This window comes from Equus caballus, chromosome X (assembly GCF_041296265.1).
Source record: "Equus caballus isolate H_3958 breed thoroughbred chromosome X, TB-T2T, whole genome shotgun sequence".
NCBI classification, from domain to species: domain Eukaryota; kingdom Metazoa; phylum Chordata; class Mammalia; order Perissodactyla; family Equidae; genus Equus; species Equus caballus.
Window position 1 is genome coordinate 67496317 of NC_091715.1, and position 21067 is coordinate 67517383.

The 21067-nt window shown below is 38.3% G+C and overlaps 1 protein-coding gene across 2 annotated transcripts in view; it reads right to left on the reverse strand.

Annotated features, from left to right (window-relative positions):
• Window positions 1-13909: 13909 nt before the first annotated feature.
• Window positions 13910-21067, reverse strand: part of SNX12 (sorting nexin 12) — a 95390-nt gene continuing 88232 nt past the window's right edge. For both annotated transcript variants that reach the window (XM_023634412.2, XM_070258360.1), the window contains 3 exons: window positions 19012-19154; window positions 17191-17411; window positions 13910-15252 (listed from right to left, as the gene is read on the reverse strand). The gene's annotated coding sequence lies outside the window, so the exon portion shown is untranslated. The remainder of the gene's footprint in view (window positions 15253-17190; window positions 17412-19011; window positions 19155-21067) is intronic.

Here is a 21067-nt window from a genome sequence, read left to right on the forward strand (position 1 = left end):
GAAGAAAACCCCGGCAACAGAACACTCCTCCCCACTCCCCGAAACACTACATCACCAATGCTGTTAATGACAAAGAGAATAACATTCTGTGGAAAATCCAGAACATGTTAACTGAACCAAAAAGTAATTTGGATATACTCTAACCAAAAGTAAAGGGTCAGATTCTAAACGTGAAGATATTTTAGAAATATCTTAATCAATTTATTTCATTTCAGTGTTCTTTGTAATATATGCACAAGACTGATAGATGATAAAAATCAATTTCTAAATATGTCTTAAAGAACACTCTCAATAATTATAAATTCTAAAAGCTAAAATAGTGTTGTGTTATAATTTAATTGGCAGTGTTTTATTCTTTCCTAGTGTTACATAAAACAAGGATGCATCTTATAGTCAGTGATGTTTCAGAGTAGATGAAATAGAGTAATTCTACATCTTAAACAGAACCTATAAGAGTATCATATAGTAGGTGAAAGAAATGCTCATTTATTGGGCATTAACAGATTTATTCATACATTTATTAAACAAATATTTACTTAGAATTTACTACATGCCAGGTACCGCATGCTGGATATACAATGGTAAATAAGACAGACATAGTCTTCACTCTTATTGAGCTTAATGACTAGATAAGATAGCAGTTCCCAAACTGGTCCCTCAAAATTAGTTTCTCAAGATACTCCAGGAAAAAATAGTTCTGCGGTGAGATTAGTTTGAGAAAAGTTGCATACTAAATTCACTTCTTCACAATGTACATTACCATATTAAAGGTTTTTTTTTTTTTTTTGAGGAAGATTAGTCCTGAGCTAACATCCGTGCCCATCTGCCTCTACTTTATATGTGGGACGCCTGCCACAGCATGGCTTGACAAGCGGTGTGTAGGTCCGTACCCAGGATCCGAACTGGCAAACCCCGGGCCACCAAAGCAGAACACGCGCACTTAACCGCTCTGCCACCGGGCTGGCCCCACATTAAAGGCTTTTTAAAACCGTATGGTAGAGAAGTTTGCTTAACTTTGTTTCACTCTTCATATTTCAAATTTATAAATGATGTAAACCCAGAATCAGAATTGTGATACATAACATAAAAAGAACTCCTACAAATCAATTGGAAAAAGACAAACAATATTGGCAAAGGAGATCAACAGGGAATTCACAAAAGAAATTACATCTGAAAAATGCTCAACCTCACTCATACTTAAGAAATACAAATTAAAACAATGAGAGAGCAGACTTCTGCCCATCCGACTGGCAAAGATAGAAAAAGATTAATGATAAATAGTGTTGTGAAGATGTGGGGAAAGAGATACTCCCATTCACTACTAGTTGGAGTGTGAAGTAGGTCAATGTTTTAAGAGCACAATTTGGCAATATCTACCAATTTTACTTCTATGAATTTATCCTACAGAAATACTTACACAGGTGCCCAAAGATATATGTACAAAGGATGTCCACTGCAGCACTGTTTGAATAGTGAAAAAGTGGAAAGAACCCAAATGTCCATCAATTGGGCATTTAATAAACTATATTACATACACACAAAGGTCTACCATGAAGCCATTATAAAGATAAGAGAGTGCTAATTGAAGATGTCTGACTAAAGATATGTGCTTATCTCCCTCCCTTTTGACATCCTATTAAAATGGTAATAAAGGAATGAACCCTTAACAGTGAAGAAAATGGGCTTAACAAATTTCTGGAAGATTGGAAATGTGTCAACTGATGAAACAGAATGGAAGAAGCCAACGTACACGGCAGAAGCCCAGAAAGACTCCCATTTCAGAGCTGGCAAGTATTCAAGGTCAAAATAAGAAGGGAGTCTGAAAACCAGGGGTGAATTGAAAGCCTGTCTATGAAACAAATGCCCCCATTAGCTCCCTATGATCCCCCCCACCCATCATCCCCATACTCAACATAGTTAACCCAATCTTTATCTTTTAGCAACAAAAAAAAAGAACAAAGAAAGAAAGAAAGAAAAAGAAAGAAAGAAAGAAAGAGAAAGATAGGCAGAAAGAAAGAAAGAGAAAAGGACTCAGTAGAAATAGAATAAATGGCTGGAGAAAACGGAAGGATAGTATAGGTATTGGTGCCCCAGAGAAAATGAAAATTCTTCTTAATATGGCATTTGGGGACCTCCAGCCTAAAGGCAGTTTCCAAACCCAAGTCTAAAGAGAAGGCTACTAGTCACAAGCCCTGGCCAGTTACACAGATGTCTAGTACAATCCCCTATTCAGAGAAGAGATCTAGGGGGAAAATGGACCTACATAAGTAAAGTAGAGGAATCTATAGCACCTACTTATTCTTTCAATTATAAATATGAAGAGACAATCAAAGCCCATCAGAAATATGAAGAAAAAAAGCATTATGAAAAGAAAGGCCAACATAAACAAGAAGTAACCCCAGAGGAAACATAACTCAGAAAAGAGAAGATTTTAAGGACCTACTAAGACCAAAGGAAAAAAAAAGACCCACAGCTACATACTATATCATTTTACACTATCAGAAACAGAGAAAATTGGGGCCAGCCCAGTGACGCAGCACTTAAGTTCACATGTTCCACTGAGTGGCCCAGAGTTTGCTGGTTTGGATCCTGGGTGCAAACCTATGCACTACTTGTCAAGCCATGCTGTGGCAGGCGTCCCACATATAAAGTAGAGGAAGATGGACACAGATGTTAGCTCAGAGCCAGTCTTCCTCAGCAGAAAGAGGGGGACTGGCAGCAGATGTTAGCTCAGGGCTAATCTTCCTCAAAAAAAAAAAGAAAAGAAAAGAAAAAGAAATAGAGAAAATTGTAAATGCTTCCAGAAAGAAAAAGTAGGTTACCCATAAAGAAACAAAAATCAGATTTCTCATTAGCAACACTGGATGCTAGAATAACACTTTAAAATTGGGGGAAAATTATTCTGAACCTAGAATTTAAAACCTAGCCAAATCACCAATCAAGTATGAGTACAAAGAGATATTTTCAGAAATGTGAGGACTCAAAAGAATACCTCCTACACACCCTTCGTTCGTACAGTATGTTACTTGAAGATGTACTCCAACAAAACCAGGGTAAATCCCAGAAAGAAAAAGACATGGGAAATATGAAATAGTAGACTTAACTCATGAATCTAGTGACAAAAAAAAACTCCAGAATGACAACTGTGAAATAGGACTGGAAAGCAATCAGTCCAATTTAGAATAAGCAACCAGAGTGCTACAGAATGAATATCTTCAAGAAGAATGAAATAGATTCTAGGTGATAGATAAAGAAGCTGGAAAATATTAATGATTGGAAAGTCATGTCTCTTTCCTCAAAAAGAAAATATAAAAGGCAACTCCAGGAGAAACAAACAAAACTATACAAGAAAATAATGACGGAAATATGAAGCAAGATTTCCATTCCTGGTTATATGGTGCACTAGGTATTTGAACCAACCCTCCCACAGAAAACCACTTAAGAGACTGGATAAAACATAAAGCACTTTATTAAAAGCATCAAAGAACTGGTAAGATAGTAAGGAATTATTAAGATAAAATAAAAGGGAACCCATAAAGACATGTGGTGCACAGAAGCTGCTTTTGCCCTGGGAGCATATGCTAAATCTAGTGACCTTCAGCTAAAATATTCATAGACTCCTAGGTCCATCCGAGGTGGAGAATCTAAAAAAAAAGGCTCTCTTTCTGTACCCATGGGTTTTAGCTGAATCCTGAAAGGACTACAATCTTAAGTAAGGGCAAACTAAAAAGTAACCTCACCAAACCCCACTTTCCCAGCTCCAGGGGACTGAAGGAAAGGTTGCTTTGGCTCTGAATAGAGGAGAGAATCACATCCCTGAGAAACTGAACAATAAGCTGGACCTTGCTCAAGTTTACAATTCAAATACACACCATCTGGTGGCCCAAAAAACTTGATTTACCTTACACAGTCCCAGACCATTGCCCATAAGTGCCTAGAAGAAGCAAACACACTTTCTGAAAGAATGCTCTTTTACCCGAGGCCTCAAAAATTTTCCGCAAATAATTTTCTAAGGAAAATGAGCAGCTCACTACCAAAAATTAGTAAAACACACTTCTCTCTCACCAGAAAGGTTATTTTTTAAAAAATATCCCTCTGAGGACAGGAACAAGACAAGGGTGCCCACTTTCACCACTCCTATTCAACATAGTACTGGAGGTGCTGGCCAGAGCAATTCGGCAGGAAAAAGAAATAAAAGGAATCCAAATAGGTAACGAAGAAGTAAAACTCTCGTTGTTTGCAGACGACATGATCTTATACATAGAAAACCCCAAAGAATCCACAGAAAAACTATTAGAAATAATCAACAACTACAGCAAAGTAGCAGGGTATAAAATTAACGTGCATAAATCAGTAGCATTTCTATACACTAACAATGAACTAACAGAAAAAGAACTCAAGAACTCAATCCCATTCACAATCGCAACGAAAAGAATAAAATACCTTGGGATAAACTTAACCAAGGAAGTGAAGGATCTATACAATGAAAACTACAAGACTTTCTTGAAAGAAATTGACGATGACATAAAGAGATGGAAAGACATTCCTTGCACATGGATTGGAAGAATAAACATAGTTAAAATGTCCATACTACCTAAAGCAAGATACAGATTCAATGCTATCCCAATCAGAATCCCAAGAACATTCTTCACAGATATTGAACAAACAATCCTAAAATTCATATGGGGCAAGAAAAGACCGCGAATTGCTAAAGCAATCCTGAGCAAGAAAAACAAAGCCGGCGGAATCACAATCCCCGATTTCAAATCATACTACAAAGCTACAGTGATCAAAACAGCATGGTACTGGTACAAAAACAGGTCCACAGATCAATGGAACAGAATTGAAAGCCCAGAGATAAAACCACACATCTATGGACAGCTAATCTTCGACAAAGGAGCAGAGGGCCTACAATGGAGAAAAGAAAGTCTCTTCAACAAATGGTGCTGGGAAAACTGGACAGCCACATGCAAAAGATTGAAAATTGACCAGTCTTTTTCACCACACACCAAAATAAACTCAAAATGGATCAAAGACCTAAAGATTAGGCCTGAGACAATAAGTCTTTTGGAAGAGAATATAGGCAGTACACTCTTGGACATCAGTTTCAAAAGAATCTTTTCGGACACTGTAACTCCTCAGTTGAGGGAAACAATAGAAAGAATAAACAAATGGGACTTCATCAGACTAAAGAGCTTCTTCAAGGCAAGGGAAAACAGGATTGAAACAAAAAAACAGCTCACTAATTGGGAAAAAATATTCGCAAGCCACTTATCCGACAAAGGGTTAATCTCCATAATATACAAAGAACTCACACTGCTTAACAACAAAAAAACAAACAACCCGATCAAAAAATGGGCAGAGGACATGAACAGACATTTCTCAAAAGAAGATATGAATATGGCCAATAGACACATGAAAAGATGTTCATCATCACTAATCATCAGGGAAATGCAAATCAAAACCACACTAAGATATCACCTTACCCCCGTTAGATTGGCAAAAACATCCAAAACCAAGAGTGACAAATGTTGGAGAGGTTGTGGAGAAAAAGGAACCCTCATACACTGTTGGTGGGAATGCAAACTGGTACAGCCACTATGGAAAACAGCATGGAGATTTCTCAAAAAGTTAAAAATAGAAATACCCTATGACCCAGCCATCCCATTACTGGGTATCTATCCTAAGAACCTGATATCAGAAATCTCAAGAGTCCGTTGCACCCCTATGTTCATCGCAGCATTATTTACAATAGCCAAGATGTGGAACCAGCCTACATGCCCAGAAACTGATGATTGGATAAAGAAGATGTGGTATATATACACAATGGAATACTACTCAGCCATAAAAAAAGACAAAATTGGCCCATTCACAACAACGTGGATGGACCTCGAGGGTATTATGTTAAGCGAAATAAGCCAGTCAGAGAAAGACGAACTCTATATGACTCCACTCATAGGTGGAAATTAGTATATTGATAAGGAGATCTGATCGGTGGTTACCAGGGAAAAGGGGGGGTGGGGGGAGGGCACAGAGGGGGAAGTGGTGTACCCACAACATGACTAACAAAAATGTACAACTGAAATCTCACAAGGTTGTAATCTATCATAACATTAATAAAAAAAATATATTGATAATATCAATTTTTGACAATGACATGGAATAATCTGAACTCTCATAATTACTAATGGCAATGTAAATTGGTACAACCACTTTGGAAAACTATATAGCAGTATCTAATAAAGCTAAACATACATTTACTCCATGACTCAGCAATTGCACTCCTAGATAAGCATTCAACAGAAATTAGCTCATACAGCCATAAGAAGACATGTACAAGAATATTTGTAGCAGCTTTATTCATAATAGTCAAACGTTAAAAACAACCCAAATGTCCATCAACAGGAGAATAAATGAATAAATGGTGCATATCCATGCAAAGGAACATTAAGTTCCATTAAAAAAGGAATAAACTATTGATACAGGCAATAATATGAATGAAGCTCAAAAACATTATGCTGAGCAAAAGAATCTAGACACAAAAAAGTACATACTGTTCGATTCCATTTATATGACATTCTAGAAAAGACAAATCTTTAGTAACAGGAAGCAGATGAATGGTTGCCTGGTGCCCTGGGTGAGGACAATTGGCTGGGAAAGGGCACAAGGGAACTTTCTGGGATGATAGAAATGTTCTCTCTTGATGGTGACGGTAGTTACACAGGTGTATGCATTTGTCAAAATTCATCCAATTGTACATGTAAAATAGGCACATTTTATTATATGTAAATAATACTTCAGAAAGTTGATTAAAACTGTTTTAAAAACTTGCAAAAATGAGAAACATAATAATTGCAATTAAAACTTAATGGACAGGGGCCAGCCCCATGGCCAAGTGGTAGGGTTCACATGCTCTACTTCGGTGGCCTGGGGTTTCACCAGTTCGGATCCTGGTCACAGACATGGCACCACTCATCAGGCCATGCTGAGGAAGCATCCCATGTAGCAGAACCAGAGGCACTCACAACTAGAATATACAACTATGTACTGGGGAGTTTTGGGGAGAAGAAGAAGAAAAAAAAAAAAGAACATCAGCAACAGATGTTAGCTCAGGGGCCAATCTTTAAAAAAAATAAAAACTTAATGGACAGGATGATTCTTGGAAGGTGGTGAGGTAGCATAGTTTTTTAATCCTCCCAAGTCCCTCTACAAAAACAGAGAAAATAGGACAGCAAGACCAAAACCCATGGACAACATCTGCAAAAAAACTAGGTAACAAGATATTCTCATGAACCCCAAAATATGAGGAAAGGAGACAAATTACCAACAGCTACAAAGACATGTATGATATTAGCAGTTGTACAAAAGGAAGCAGAGAGAAGCAATGGGGCATCTGACAGATCAGAGAATCCCCAAGCAGCCAAAGTTACTCACTAGAAAGTTCAGAGGGCCAATCTGAGGATAGCAGCTGAAACTGGGAGAGGTTTTGTGTATTCCAATAGTAGGGTAGTGGTAAGACCTAAAGAGGCTAGAAGAATCAGGGCCTGGAGCAGTGTGAGCCCCAAGACTTCTCAAAACTAACCAGCTAAAGGTCCATTCCAGGACAAAGCCCCACACTGAGGAGAAACTGCTGGGAATAGAATCCAAACCAGGCAGTGCAGCAAGAAAAGATCCAGACAAAAGTAAGGGAGCGCAGCAGCAGCAGGGTGTCAGTTTTTTAATATTACACAAAAGCAACAGAAGAGGGAGCTCAAAAGCCATGAAATTAGAAAATCTATTCTAAATCCAGCTTCCCTCTAAAATTAAAAAAAAAAAAAACTTCATGTTCTTACATGAACATGAGCAACAGAAAAGGATCAAGGTCACATTTATTATAATAAAAATGAGAATAAGGATAATAACATCCCTTGACAATGAAAGCATGGCAGAAATTTAACACTAGAAAACATGAAAACTATAAGCTACTATTTTAAAACAAGCAAAAAAAATTAAGAAAAAGATATGAAATATGAAAGAACAACATAAATCAGAATTAGAAAAACTCAAAAGTTAGAGAATAGAACTAAGGAAAGAATTGTAAATAAAAGAAAAATCAGAAATGAATTCTAAACTAGAAGGAACACAAGAGTAAATAAACTCAACACATAATGCCTTAAGAGAAACAGAAAATGAAAAGAAGGAATTTTTTAAAATCAAAAAGAAAAAAAGAAAGATAAAAAGGATTTGAGAAAAAGTGATAAATTTAGAAGATAGTTAAAGAAAATCCAACATACATAGAAGAAAACCAAAGTAAGGGAACAGAACAAAAAATAAAGACTATAAGAAAGTTTTCCTGAAATAACTTCTAATAGAGACTTGAAACAACATTTAAGAAGGCAATTTGTGTAACTGAGAAAATCAACCCAAAATGACCATATCATAGTAAAATTACTGGACTTTAAAGAAAAAAATCTTATGTATTCAGCCGAAGAGAACAAGAGAAAGAAAATCGGCCAGTCATCAGATATATTGACAGCAATGGCTTATGCCAGAAGAAAAGTCACATATTCTAGATCCACAAGGAAAGAAAATGTGAGCCAAAGATTTTATATCCAGCCAAACTGACTGGTATGGGATGAATTGTGTCCCCTCAAAATTCATCTGTTGAAGCCCTAACTCCTAGTACCTCAGAAAGTGACCATATTTGGAGACAGGGCCTTTAAAAGGTAACGAAGTTAAAATGAAGCCAGTAGGGTGGGCCCTGATCCAATCTGACTAGTGTCCTTATAAAAGGACATTTGGACACAAATAGAGATACCAGGGATATGCACACACATAGAAAAGACTATGTGAGGACACAGCAAGGAGGTGGCAATCTACAAGCCAAGGAGAGAGGTCTTAGAAGGAATCAAATCTGCTAATACCTTGATTTTGGACCTCTGGCCTCCATAACTGTGAGAAAATCAGTTTCTGATGTTTAAGTCGCCCAGTCTGTGATATTTTGTTATGGCAGCCCTGGCAAACGAATACACTGACTTTCTAGAGTAGAGGCTACAAACTGTTATCAACATGCCATCATGCAGGAGAGACTGCTCTTGTGGAGCCTCCCCGAGGGATCTACCAGCGAATAAACTTCAGAAAAGCAAAGTAACTAGAAAAGTATTGACATAAGGGCTGATAGTGAGCATTAAATAAGTACAATAAATAAACACACACGCACATATTTGTAGAACTAATATTCAATGAAGGTTCTAAGTAAGAGAGTATAGTAATGCAATTGCTACAAAAGGGTGGAAAACCGAGAGAGAATATGCAAAATAACTTTTTAATTGTTCTTGTAATCATATTGGTGGTGGCAGCATTAACACTGCTAGTCTTAGTTGTGTATATCAGTGGGATAAAGTAAATGAGTAATTATGATATATTCTAATTCTATTATCCCCTATATCTTTGGGAAGCAAGATTCTCAAGCATGAAAGAAAGGAGATTCAGCTATAGGACAGGAGTTAAGGGAAACCCTGAATGCCTGAATTTGAATTAAAGTATCAGTGTCAACTCATGAGGCATTTTTTCTCAAAAGCCTTAGAAATAAGGACCAGCCCTGTAGCCATGAGCACTGCTAGCCTAGCATCTAGACTGTGGCCTTGAAATACAATTTCCCACTAAAAAGAAACGAGGGTTTTTTTGAGAAGTGGCTGATTCCAGATCTGGGGCAGGAAATGTACAAGATGAGTCTGAAATATCAAATATGTTCAAATCCATGAGTTCATAATGATGCAATTTTTGTTAAAAAAAAAGAAATAAAACTATACATATTAGCACTGTGCAAAGGGCCTCTATAGACGTACAGCAAATACTTAGAGTTTCTCTCTTGGGACTAGGATTATAGGGAATTTTTCTTTCTAAGTTACTACTTTCTAGATTATTTGTTTAAAATTTAATGAGCATACATTACTTTCATAATTAGCAAAAACAGTGATTAAAGAAAATTTTAAAAAAGAAACAACTGTGATAACTGCATAGTTTTCAAGAATCAGTTTCTAAAACGAGGCATTCTCATTGACTTAATCAAGATTGAGCAATGACTAACACTAGGTTTTGGTAAATGGCAAGAATAAAGTTCCCTAAACTGACTTTTAGACTGCTTTTGCTTTATTGCTCAAAATTCACAGTTTTGAATAGCTAGCAGGCTATTGTTATCAATGAAAATTCATCTACCCTCACACATGGATTTCTGATCCGGTGGTTCAGTACTTTAAAAAAGGTAGAACCCTGCTTTCAGTTTCAGTCATTTTCTTCCCTTCTGCTTTGGTGAGGTGTGAAGATCGGGGGGAAGGCTTCACAGAGGCAACACTCTTATCTTTCACCATTTAACCTATATGCCATGGATCTCAAAAGTGTGGTCCCTAGACCAGCAGACAAATTCTCAGGTTCCATCAGACCTACTGAAGCTGAATCTCTTGAGGGTGAGGGCTAGTAATCTATGTTTTAATAAGCCCTTTCGGCAAGGTTGCTAGACAAAATATAGGATGGTCCAGCTAAATGTGAATTTCACATAAACAACAAATAATTTTTTTAGTATAAATATTTGCAATATTTGGGACATACTTATATTCAAATTCAAGTTTAACTGGGTATCTTGTTTTGTTTCTTGTTTATTTATTTCTAAATCTGGTAACCTGACCTCCAAGTGATTCTGATCCAAGTTAAAGTTTGAAAATCACTGGAGTAAAGGTAAGAGGATGGGCCTTGGATTCAGATAGATCTGACGCCATCATTTTTTTTAACAATGGATGGAATCCCACAAATATGACTGGCATCTCCATATGACAAAGGAGACCACGGGGGAGAGAGCCAACCAGCCTCAGGGCCTAGAGTAAAGTTTGGTAGCAGAAAGGGCCTGAATTTCACCAGAAAGTTCAGACACACTCTGCGTGACTGATACTCTAGTCACCCTGGGGTGCTGTTCTCATACAAAGTACAACATTGGCCAAAATGGGAGGAAGGGCTGGGTGGGGGATGCAAGGGAGGGAAAAACTGAAATCTATAATACGGAGGGAGGAATATAAATAGGTTAGAATCAGCCAAGGTCGGTTTGTGCTCACTTCAGGCTCTCTACCACTGACTTTGCAGGGAGAAAAGACTGGGGAAGAGTCACTCTGAGTATAAAGAGGCTCCTGGGCAGCACCAACCCTGTTCTGTGAGCCTCTAAAGCAGTGCTTCTCACCCAGGGGTGATTTCAACCCTGGCAGTGTCTGGAGACAATTTTAGTTGTCACAACCAGGCGGGGTGGGGAGGGTGTGCTACTGACATCTAGTGGGTAGAGGACAGAGATACTGGTAAACATCTTACAAAGCAGAGGATGGCCACCCACAACAAAGAATTATCTAATTGCAAATATCAAGTTCCAAGGCTGAGAAACTCTGGCTCTAAAGCAGGTCAGTGCAGAGAAAGTTACTCTCTTCGCCACAGCCGCACTCCTTACCCCAAACCACTGACCCTCCTCTACAACGAGGTGTTTGCACTGCACTGCAGAGATTTGATGCATGCCCATTCTCGTAAGTCTGAACTTGGACAAGCTACTCAATTCTCCTAGCTTTTCTATCCTAATCTGTACAATGTGGGTAAAACTATTTACCTCATAGGGTTATTGCAGGGATTAAACGAGGTAATTTAACAGTTTAGATTCAAACATTTATCAAGCTCCTACACTATGTACCCAGTCTTGGGGGTACACGGTCATGCCATTAAGGATTTAAGTCTAGTGAGTTTTAAGGCACATAGTAGATTTTCAAACAAAGGCTTATTTCCTTCACACTCAGCCCCTACCCATATCCTTCCCTTTCATTATTAGACTGGTGCCTAATCTTCTCTCTTCCTTACCAGAGAACTGGAAGGAAGAGCAGAATTAATACTTATTATGAAGAGGAGCTACACCACCAGTTTGTACTATTTTGCTGATGCTTTTCATCATTAATTCTCAATACAGCACTAAAGCCAATGTATTGTTTTTAATAATCGAAAGAAGTTCAGTTAGCTATTTAAGGCTGGCATCTGCTCTGTTCTCAAAATTGACTATTACCTTTGAATAAGGTCAGGAAACAAAAAGCAAGCTCAAGAAGCCCTCTTTCTGACCCTGACTTGCATGGCTCCTACATCCTGCTCTGGTAAGTAAGGTTATTAGAGTATTAGAAAATTCGGGTGCTCTCCCAACATTCCCACTTGCTCATGAAATGGAATGAGAGAAAGGAAGGGAGGGGGCGACTCAAAGGTCATATCCAGGGGTCGGCCCGTGGCCAAGTGGTTAAAGTTCCGTGCGCTCCACTTCAGCAGCCCAGGGTTTGCGGGTTCGGATCCCAAGGGCAGATGTCCTCCATTCATCAGTCGTGCTGTGGAGGCATCCCACATACAAAGTAGAGGAAGATTGGCACAGATGTTAGCCCAGGGCTAATCCTCCTCAAGCCAAAAAAGAGGAGGATTGGCAATGGATGTTAGCTCAGGGCAGATTTTCCTCACAAAACAAAACAAAACAGGTCATACCCAGGTTTTGGGGTTGAGCAACTGGATGATAGTAGTGTCATTTACTGAGATTATAAAGTCTTGGGGAGAAGCGTGTTTGGAAGGGAAATCAAGAGTTCCACTTGGAACAATTAAAAAAATCTCTCTTCTTCTTGTCTCTAACCTCTCTTTCTATCAGCCTGTACAAATGACCAAGTCTCTCCTTTCTTAAAACAAATGAAGCCCTCCCCAAACTTTATAATCCCTTTAACTGTTGCCCTCTTTCCTTGCCTTTAGGTCCAAACTTCTTTAAAGGATCATCTATTTCTCCTCTATCTAGTTCCTCACCCCCAAGCCTCTTCTCGACCCCCTGCAATTTGGTTTCTGCCCTCACCATATTATTGGAACTACACTCACTAAGGTGACAAATAATGTCCTAATTGCCAAATCTAACAGATACTTTTCAGTCCGAACCTCACTGGACCTCTCTGTAGCCTTCGATATGGCTGATCACATCCTCCTCTTTGGAAATCTCTCCCCACTTGTTTCCCTGGCATCCCTTTTTCCTGCTTCTCTTCCTCCTCTGTAACTTTTCCTTCTCACATTCTTCCTGACTCCTCCTCTATCTGCTGCTTAAATGTTGAATTTGCAGGGATTCTGTTCAGCTCTTCTCTCACTTTACACTGTTTTCACAGATGATCCTATCTTTTAGATCCCATTTAGATGATTTTGGCTATCATCTATAAACTGTCAACTCCTAATTTGCTATCTCCCGACTCTAATTCTCTTTGGAACTATACGCTCATATTTTGAGTTGCCTACTAGACAGGTCATCTAGATGCTCCCAGATGTCTCAAATTCAACACATTCAGAATTCAATTCTAAACAAGACAATTTACAAAAGAAATTCATGTTTCCTCACCTAGTAACCAGGAAAATGCAAATTAAACCAATAAATGCAATGTTTCTTACAAAGACTGACAAAAATTTATGAGCATGAGAACACCGAGTGTTGATGAAGATTAGGGAAAAAAAGACTCTCAGACACTGCTGGTAGAAGTATGACTAGTTATAACCTTTTAGGAAACTAATCTGGCGATATCTATTAAAGTATAAAATACATATATGTCCCTTCTATGCCAAAGAAATTGCCACACAGGTCCATAGGGTGCATGTACAAGGATGCTCATCACATTGTTGTTTGTGTTAACAGGAAGGTGGAGGTAATCTGCTTGCCCATCACTGGAGAAGTGGATAAGGGAAATGTGGTAGATATATACCTTGGAGTATGATGCAGCAGGAAGAAGGAATGCCTCAGATGTATTGCATAGCAACAGGAATGGCTTTTATACCAGGGTGTTGAGTGAAAAAGAAAACATTGAAATGTCTAACACAAAAAGATTTATGTAAATTAAAATAATACACACATAAAAAAAGTTGTACTTTATAAGAATATATTTAAACAAAAGGATATACATTAAGGAATGGTTGCCTGTCGGGTGGAGAGGGCCTGGGAGTGGGAAATGAGGCTAAAAGAGAATATACAAACAAACAGGGAGGAATCTTACAAGGGCCAATGATGATAATGTGCTATAAACTGAGGAATATCATTAACTCAACCCACAGCACTGAAGACTTCCCCCAGATTAATAACACATTCTGTTTGACCCTACAGTCTGTTCCCATTTTTTTTTGCCACTAACAACAATGCTACAATAAGTATTCTTTATATGTATATTTTTATATTGGTGATTATATTTCTATAGCATATATTTTTAATTGTGCTATCTCCACATATGGAATAGCATGCAGTTATTAGAAAGGATGGGTTACAAAGAAATCCATGCCAAGACACATCATAATTAAACTGCTGAAAATGAAAGACAATGAAAAAATCTTGAAGTCAGCCAAAGAGAAAAGTATACAGGAACATCAATTTGAATTATAGCAGATTTCTCATCTGAAACCATGCAGGCCAGAAGGAAGTGGCACAAAATTTTTCAAGTGCAGAAAGAAAAGAACTGTCAGATTAGGGCAGGAAATATACAAGATAGCCTGGAACATCTTATAGTGCCAGAAAGGAAGGAAGCACTCAAAGGAGAAAAACACAATGATAGTGGAATAACAAAGGGACACAGAAGCCAACTAAAAGAGCTCCCAGTGGCCAAAGCTAGAACAATTTGAGCAATACAATAAAGTGGTATCGGGTTATAACCCAAGGTACAAAATAAATATCCATGAGTCTATACTGATATAAACAAATGATTGATTGATTGGACTGATAGATAAATACATTCATGGGGAAAAGAGACAAATCTGCTATGCAAAATTCTAAATAATTCATGTAGATACTTTGCTCTCAAGGAGGGGGAGCATAACTCTATTCTTTAAGTTTGGGTGCATACAGTGACTTCCAAGAGTACAAGATGGAAAAGGAGATCAAAGAGTAACTTGACTGTGGAGAAATCTAACAAACACATCAGCCAGGTGTTCAAGGTGAACATCAAAAGTAACATCTCTGCTAGTATGTACTCTTGATATGATGTGATGAAAATGGTATTTTCACTTCTGTGGTCTTCCTCCCCAAAACCCATAACCCCAGTTTAATCATGAATCAGACAAATTCCAATAGAGGTATTTTCTACAAAATAGCTGACCAGTGCTCTTCAAAGTTATCAAGCTGATCAAAAGCCATAAAAGTCTGAGAAACTGCCATAGCCAAGAGGAGCCCAAGGAGACATGATGACTAAATGTAAGGTGGTATTCTGGATGGTCCTGAAACAGATGAAGAACATTAGGTAAAAACTAAAGAAATCTGAATAAAGTATGGACTTTAATTATAAGGTATCAATACTCCTTCATTAATTATAGCAAATATATCATACTAATGTAAGATGTTAACCACAGGGGAAACTGGGTACAGGGTATATGAGGACTCTCTGTACTGTCTTCTCAATTTTTCTGTAAATCTAAAACTGTTCTAAAAAAAATAAAGATTAGTAAAAAAAAAAAAAAAGTACTGTAAACAACAAGTTCTGTATCTGGCAAAACTATCCTTCAGATAAAGGAAAATGGAGAAAATTTGTTGCTAGCAAACCTGCCCTTAAAGAATGGCTAAAAGAATTCTCTCAACAGAAAGAAAAGATAAAAGAAGTCCTGGAACTTCAGAGAGGAAAAAAACATCAGAATGGGCAAAAATAGGGGTATATTATCCTCTTCATGAGTTTCTTAACTCATATTTGATGGTTAAAGCAAAAATTATAACACCATCTGATGTGGTGGTTCAACATATGTAGAGGAAATACTTAAGACAGTTACATTTTTTTAAAGTGGAGAAGGTAAATAGATCTAAATGGAAGTAAGGTCTTCATACTTCACTTGAAGTGGTAAAACACCGATACCAGTAGAATGTAATTAGTAACATATTTACATTGTAACACCTAGAGCAACAACTAAGAAAACTATATAAAGCAGTATGCTCAAAAATACTGTAAAGAAATCAAGATAGAATCCTAAAAAATATTCAAGTAACCACAGAAAGGTAAGAAAAGAGAACAAGAAACAGAGGAAACCAACAGAAAACAAATAAGAAAGTGGCAGACTCAAGTCTTAACATGTGAATAATTACTATCATAGGTTGAATTATGTCATCCACAAAGATATATTGAAGTCCTAACCCCCAAACCTGTGAATGTGACCTTATTTGGAAATAGGGTTGTCTTAGTCAGTTTGGGCTACTATAACAAAGTATTATAAGCAATATAAATTTATTTCTCACAGTTCTGGAGGCTGAAAATTTGAGATCAAGGTGCCAGCACGGTTGAGTTCTGGTGAGAGCCCTCTTCTGGGCTGTGGGCTGCTGACTTCCTGTTGTATCCTCACATGGCACAAAGTACAAGGGAGCTCTCTGGGGTCTCTTTTAAAAGAGCATTAATCCCATTCATGAGGGCTCCACTCTCATGACTTAATCACCTCCCAAAGGCCCCACCCTCCTAATATCATCATATTAGAAATTAGGTTTCAATATACAAATTTTGGGGGAACACAAACATTCAGTCTATAGCAAGTGTCTTGAAGATGTAATCAAGTTAAGATGAGGTTGTTACGGTGGACCATAAAACAATCTGACTGGTGTCCTTTTAAGAAGAGGGAAATATGGGGCTGGCCTGTGACCTAGAGGTTAAGTTCACGCGCTCTGCTTCGGTGGCCCAGGGTTTCGCCAGTTCAGATCCTAGGCGCAGACATGGCACCACTCATCAGGCCATGCTGAGGTGGCATCCTTCATGCCACAACTAGAAGGATCCACAACTAAAAATATGAAACTATGCACTGGCGGGCTTTGGGGAGAAAAAGGAAAAACAAAATCTTAAAAAAAAGAAGAGGGAAATATGGACATAGACACACAGAGAAAGAGAACACCATGTCTTCACATGACACATGAACACTGACACAGAAGGAAGAGGGCCATGTGAAGACAGAGGCAGAGATTGGAGTAATTCTGCTGCCACAAGCCAGGGATCGTGTGAGGATTCCAGAAGTTGGAAGAGGCAAAAAGGATCAACCTCTAGAGGCTTCAGAGGAAGCATGGCCCTGACAACACCTTGATTTCAGACTTTTAGTCTTCACAACTGTGAGATACTAATTTTCTGTTGTTTTAAGCTACCCAGCTCATGTTATTTTGTTATAGCAGTCCTAGGAAATTAATACAATTACCTCAAATGAAAATGGTCCAAATACAGCAAATTAAAAGACAGAGATTGAGGCCAGCCCGGCGGTGTAGTGATTAACTTTGCACGCTCCGCTTCAGTGGCCCCGGGTTCACAGGTTCGGATCCCAGGTGCACTGGGACCTAGCACTGGTCATCAAGCCATCCCTGTGGCAGCATCCCACATAAAATAGAAGAAGATGGGCACAGATGTCAGCTCAGGGGCAATCTTCCTTGCAAAAAAAAAAAGACAGAAATCAGCAGAGTGGATTAAAAAAAACAGGATCCGAGTACATGCTGTCTACAAGAAACGCACTTGAAACACAATGACATAGGTAGGTTGAAAGTAAAAGGATATAAAAAGATAAACCATGTAAATATTAACAAAAAAAAGCATTGGGTATGGGGCCGGCCTGGTGGCATCGTGCTTAAGTTTGCATGCTCTGCTTCAGTGGCCCAGGGTTCACAGGTTCAGATCCTGGGTGTGGACCTACACACCATTCATCAGGCCATGCTGTGGCGGCATCTCATATACAAAGTAGAGGAAGATTGGCACAGATATTAGCTCAGGGACCATCTTCCTCAAGCAAAAAGAGGAGGATTGGCGACAGATGTCAGCTCAGGGCCAATCTTCCTCTCACACACACACAAAAAGCACAGGTTAGATTGATATATATTGACCTAGGGGTATATCCACTGAAGTATTACTAAGTAAGAAAACCAAGTTGTAGGACTATACATATATATATATATATATATATATATATATATATATATATCCTCATCTTTATAAAAACTAATCATTAAAATCATACATACATACACATATATATACACATACACACTCATGAAGAAGGTGTGGAAGGCTACACAAATTGGTCCCCTTGATGTTACAATGGAAGGGGAGGGGGATATGAAAGGGGAGATTATTAACTTTCTTCTTGTATTTTTGGATTGTTTCACTTGTTACAGTGAGAACATACTGCATTTGTAATTTAAAAGAAAATTGCAATTAGATAAATTTTTTGAGGGAAATATTTTCCCTCAAACCTACTTTTGTTCTTCTTCTCTATTTTGGTGAATTAGTACCATCATTCACTCCCAAGACAAGAGACCTGCAAGTAATTCTCGATCCTTCCTTTTCTGTAATCTTCCACTCTCCCACTTAATTAGTTACCAAATCTAGATTTTAGTTCATAAATATCCCTACCTTCCTCTAATTAATTATAAGTCCTGTCTATTCTAGTTCCTAAATCTCTTTTAAATCCCTTCCCCTCTTTACCACCCCTGCCAATAATGCCTTTTTTTAGTTCAGGACTTTATCATCTCTCAGTATTTCAATAACTTTTCAAATAATCCTGTTTTACTCCCCCATCCAATCTCTCTCATACAATGCTCTCAGAATTATCTTTCTAAACAGTTATAGTGTACCACTGCTGGTACACAAATTAATATATTTTTATTTTAATATTCATAAGAAAATATATTAAACTCATGATTTCAAAGATATTACTGCCTAAATTAAGAAATTAAAATGGTGAAGGCAGAATATGAGTCAGTGAAGTTGGAAAACATTGGTCTACAAGGATAAAGCCCAAACTCCATGAGTCTTTAGATCTGGTCCCATCCTACCTTTCCAACTTTGACATCATAAATGTACCATTCCAATTAGAGAGAACCTTCTGATGGCCCCCCTCTATTCCAGTACTTGTACTTTATAATATGCTAATTATTTGTTCACATTTCTGTGTCCCCCACTAAATTATGAACTCTTCTTGGACAGGGACTAAATCTTACCCAACTTCTTATCTCAAAGGCCCACAAAATACCTGGCATAAGCACTCATAAAATGTAAGTTGAATGAAAAGATTGAAGTCTGGAATCTAGAGCCAAGGAGAACATTCCCTAAAGGCAAGTCTGCTTTGCGTGTTACTACAGCTTCCTGCCTTCTTTTAGACATCACCCTGGTCACCTGGAAAAGAACACAAAGGCCAGAGTCATGAAGGTTTCAGGGACAGGAACAGAACAGATTAGAAGGGTTTAAAGTGAGGCCACGCTGCCCTCAGTTGGCACTAAGTTGACTGTTCTGCGTAGACACTTGGTCTTTGTAGATCAAGTCTTCCTTCCCATCTTCTCTCTCTGTCTGGTTTCTGACTATCTGGGGTGAGTAAACCCAAGAATTATGGCCTCAGCCTGCCTCTGATAACAGCAAAAAGTACCCTGGACATGATGCAACAAAATGGACATTGCTCTGCCAAGGTTTCATTTCCATGCTATAGTCTGGAGCTCTCTGGATTGATATTTCACTTCTAGATAAGGTGCAGTAGTTGTAAAAGGTTGTTAGCGGTGGTGGGGGACAGAGGTGAAGGTGGGAGGAGAGAGAGAGAACTACATTGACTATCATCATACAAATCGCACACAGAAAATATTTAAACCCTTTGGCTTAAAGTCAGCCTTGATGACAGCCCCACTTTCTGTGGGAATGCTGACTAGCCAGACAGAGAGAACCAGGAAAAGGTTGAAGGTCCCTGAAGTGACAGACTTGGAGCCATCCCTCTATATGCCCATTCTTCCTTTCACACTAAATACAATCCTTATGGTTTACTATGTCTGTGTGGCCTTTGGTTACAGCACCTTGACAAAGTAATAAGTGCATACGGGTTGAATGTTTCCAGCTTTCTAGGGACTCCTTGTCTTGGGAAACCCATGGCTACAGCCCTTACAATCCACGAACAGGCAATAGGGCATTGACTTGCCATGAAACTGGTAATATAAAAGAATTTGTATTGAAAATTAGTTTTTGAGGGCAGCATGGTGGTGTAGTGGTTAACTTTGCACACTCCACTTCAGCAGCCCAGGGTTTGGCAGTTCGGATCCTGGGCACAGACCAACACACTACTCATCAAGCGATGCTGTGGTGGCATCCCACATAGAAATAGAAGGACTTACAACCAGGATATAAAACTATGTACTGGGGCTTTGGGGAGGGGAAAAAAAAGAAAATTAGCTTTTGCTTTTTTAGTTATTGTTTGGGGAAGGGCAAACGGTGCCAATAAAGAAGTAGTAGATAAAACAGGACCCCAAGTCCCTTTACTAAGCTTTTTTTCCTTTAGCCACTTGATTCTAAAAGCCAGACAGGATTAGGCAGATTCGGGGGCAGGAAAGGGGGAATGGCTCACTATAGAAAAGGCAAATGTGAAGGTATATAGTGTACATAGGAACTATGAACCTGAGAGCTCTCTAAGCATCAGTATCCAATATTTAAAAAAAAAAATATTTTCCATTTAAAGTGATACACGTTTATTATAGAAAATATGGAAAATGAAGTCCTCCAGGTGATTCTGTCTATATTCTCTCTCTAAAGCAGGCTCTCTCAAACATTAATGTATATAAAACAATGGGAAGCTTTAATGAACAGAGAAGCTTGTTATAATACAAATGGCTAGATTCTAACCCTAGAAACAGATTAAGTACATCTGGGAATCTGAATTTTAAATGGGAATACCAGGTAATGCAGAGGATCCATACTTTGAAAACATGGGCCTAAGGGTAGAGCCTCATTCTTAGTCTGCAGAACAATGATTCTGAATTTCTTCCTATTCCATCTTTCCTTCCTTTAGCAATATTATCCATTGATATAGTTGCAGTCTCACTTATATGAACAACTCCTGAAGATTTATTTCTATCCTCAACCTCTCTGAGTTTCGGAACCAAGTTTATAATTACTTGCAAGATACCGTGTGGCTTGCCAGCACCTCAAACTCAACAGGTTCAAAACTGAAGTCATTAGTCATTCAGTGACTTCTTACTATGTACCTGAAACCATGCTAAAGATCTGGGATAGAAAGATGAATTAAAATTCAGTCCTTGTATCTCCTTTCCCTT